Source organism: Dendrobates tinctorius, unplaced genomic scaffold (assembly GCF_039654945.1).
Source record: "Dendrobates tinctorius isolate UK_male_01 unplaced genomic scaffold, ASM3965494v1 ptg000150l, whole genome shotgun sequence".
Lineage (NCBI taxonomy): Eukaryota > Metazoa > Chordata > Amphibia > Anura > Dendrobatidae > Dendrobates > Dendrobates tinctorius.
In genome coordinates this window covers 6,830,019-6,833,365 of record NW_027361817.1, presented here as the reverse complement: position 1 = coordinate 6,833,365, position 3,347 = coordinate 6,830,019, and the positions used below count along the sequence as shown (strand labels likewise).

Genomic DNA, 3,347 nt, shown 5'->3' with positions numbered 1-3,347 from the left:
GGCGGTGGTGCTCCAGACAGGAGCAGCGCTTGCCATAGTGGTGTCGGTGAAGTGACCAGCTGCACTCAGACTTGTGGTGGTGTAACGGTGGGTGTCCTGGCTTTGAATAGAGGTGTCCGTGCAGTGGTATGCAGCACAAGTCGGTAGTGAGGTGAAGCGAGTCAATGGTGGCACAGGTGGAAAGGACACCACTGACTGCTGACCGTACCGATTATGCTGCATAGCCTGCAAGAAAGCATTGTTGCAGGCCTGCAGCACATTCAGCTGTTGCTCAGGACTAAGGTGTTCCGCCATGCCCTTTTCAATCTTACTAAAAAAATGGTGTGCTGGTCTGTTGAGGTCGGCCTCCAGACGGTCAAGGCGCTGTTCTACAGAATTGAAGCGGTGTTCAAAGTGGTTAAAACCACGTTCCATCAGTGCAAAACCGCTTTCAACTCTGTCGGACAGTGACTTGAGGCTGGAATTAAATGTCTCGCTCAAATGCATAAACTCGGGCAAGACATTCCTGTCCAAGGCCCTCTGCCGCTGGCGGGTAGTGCCCGCATAACCAGTGGCAGAGACCTGGGACAGGGGAACACCTGATGGCCCAGCTTCCTGGTCACCAGCTGTGTGTGTGGTTGACCTGCAAGGTGCTTCCTGGCTGTCGGATGGCTGGGACGGGTCAGAGGACGTCCGAGGAAGGACCGCTCCAGGGCCAGGTTGCAGGGTGCTGCTCCAGGTGCTGTGGAAGAAAGGAAAATCATTACTACCATGCCTTTACAAGAAGCATCAGCTGTGGATTAGAAAAACACAGATTAATAAAAATAAAAACCCAAAATTTATAATACTTACGATCTCGTGGCAAGGACCGGTCTTAGGAACTGCAACGCGTGATAGTGACGGTATCTAGTTCTGGTCCTTGACGCAGATCCACTGCGAACCTGGCCCTCAGCACGAACATCACTGTTGAAGCGGTCCTTGATCGAACGCCAACGTGTTCGGACTTTGTCCACTGTTGATAAAAAAAAAACAGTGCCGTCAAGGACAACAGTCACTGCGGCACAATGTAGCAATACAATACTCAAAGCAGTCACTGTAGACCCCGATGACACTGTTGGGTTTCCTGCTAGAATACACCTAGCACGAAACCCAACAGTGCCGTCAAGGACAACAGTCACTGCGGCACAATGTAGCAATACAATACTCAAAGCAGTCACTGTAGACCCCGATGACACTGTTGGGTTTCCTGCTAGAATACACCTAGCACGAAACCCAACAGTGCCGTCAAGGACAACAGTCACTGCGGCACAATGTAGCAATACAATACTCAAAGCAGTCACTGTAGACCCCGATGACACTGTTGGGTTTCCTGCTAGAATACACCTAGCACGAAACCCAACAGTGCCGTCAAGGACAACAGTCACTGCGGCACAATGTAGCAATACAATACTCAAAGCAGTCACTGTAGACCCCGATGACACTGTTGGGTTTCCTGCTAGAATATGCCTAGCACGAAACCCAACAGTGCCGTCAAGGACAACAGTCACTGCGGCACAATGTAGCAATACAATACTCAAAGCAGTCACTGTAGACCCCGATGACACTGTTGGGTTTCCTGCTAGAATATGCCTAGCACAAAACCCAACAGTGCCGTCAAGGACAACAGTCACTGCGGCACAATGTAGCAATACAATACTCAAAGCAGTCACTGTAGACCCCGATGACACTGTTGGGTTTCCTGCTAGAATACACCTAGCACGAAACCCAACAGTGCTGTCAAGGACAACAGTCACTGCGGCACAATGTAGCAATACAATACTCAAAGCAGTCACTGTAGACCCCGATGACACTGTTGGGTTTCCTGCTAGAATATGCCTAGCACGAAACCCAACAGTGCCGTCAAGGACAACAGTCACTGCGGCACAATGTAGCAATACAATACTCAAAGCAGTCACTGTAGACCCCGATGACACTGTTGGGTTTCCTGCTAGAATACACCTAGCACGAAACCCAACAGTGCCGTCAAGGACAACAGTCACTGCGGCACAATGTAGCAATACAATACTCAAAGCAGTCACTGTAGACCCCGATGACACTGTTGGGTTGTTGGGTTTCCTGCTAGAATATGCCTAGCACGAAACCCAACAGTGCCGTCAAGGACAACAGTCACTGCGGCACAATGTAGCAATACAATACTCAAAGCAGTCACTGTAGACCCCGATGACACTGTTGGGTTTCCTGCTAGAATACACCTAGCACGAAACCCAACAGTGCCGTCAAGGACAACAGTCACTGCGGCACAATACAGAGCAGGGAAATACTCACTAAACGCCTTTTTGGAGGATGCTGTGGCGCTGTCCCAGCCATCCATCAACGCTGCGGCCACCTCATTCCATAGCCGCCGGGTCACCACAATGTCCTTGTGCAGCCGGTCACGGCTGTCTCACAACGGCGAACGCTCCTGGACCAGGCTGATGAGCTGCTCATTATCCAGGTAGACGTCTTCATCCCGTTGTGGAACCTAGACAAAACACATTCATTAGAATAATCAAATTTAAATTGAATAAAAAGTTACAAAAAAAGAAACATAAAAAAGAGTAAAAATAGAAGATAAAAAATAAAGAACATTACAAATCATTTGATACTTACATTCCGTATCACCACCGGGACTTGGCTTCGCTGCTCCTGCTCTTCGCCCTCACTAGTCCCGTCCGCAGATGATGATGACGATGTCTTAAAAAAGTTGAAAAAAACGTAAGAGATTTGGAGAAGCAGCAGATATACTTACCAGATGCACGAAAATAATCACCTCACGGTCTGCTTGCGCCAATTCCTGCCGCGATGGGGAATACTCGGATTCTGAAGACATACTGCATGTAAAAATAATAAAAATCATTAGTACATACATAATTTAAAAGGAAAGGCATATAATGTAATATACTCACATTCTTCGCTGATATAATGGGTTCTTGGTTGACTGTCTGCTCTTCAATCTGTCAGTGTAGTAGTGGCAGAGTTTTGGCAGGCACCTCCTTTATATAGACTTTTTTTTTTTGACTTTAGAAGATTATAACTAGGACAACAAGTGGACACCACCAAAAAAACGCAGCGCTAAAAAAAAGCATACATGCGCATGCCAGTGCCAGTGCTAAAAACGCAAATGTGAAACCAGCCTAAGTTGTTTATTGATCACGTTGTGCGGTTGCATGGCATGACTCTGAATTTAGTGTCTAACAGAGGGATGCAATTCGTGTCCAAATTTTGGAGGGCATTTTGCAAGAGATTGGGTATCAGCTTGACCTTCTCCTCTGCCTACCATGCTGAAACCAACGGTCAGAAGGAGAGGACCAATTAGTCGCTAGAACAGA

At 47.7% G+C, this 3,347-nt stretch overlaps 1 long non-coding RNA gene across 2 annotated transcripts; it reads right to left on the bottom strand.

Annotated features, from left to right (window-relative positions):
• Positions 1 to 2,250: 2,250 nt before the first annotated feature.
• On the bottom strand, positions 2,251 to 3,064 carry LOC141049817 (uncharacterized). 2 transcript variants are annotated; one of them, XR_012220446.1, is made up of 4 exons: positions 2,925 to 3,064; positions 2,789 to 2,849; positions 2,629 to 2,712; positions 2,251 to 2,500 (listed from the first exon to the last, which is right to left on the bottom strand). It is a non-coding gene; the product is annotated as an uncharacterized lncRNA (long non-coding RNA). The 2 variants fall into 2 exon arrangements; XR_012220445.1 differs by lacking the exon at positions 2,925 to 3,064 and having other exon boundaries at positions 2,789 to 2,918.
• Positions 3,065 to 3,347: the final 283 nt, after the last annotated feature.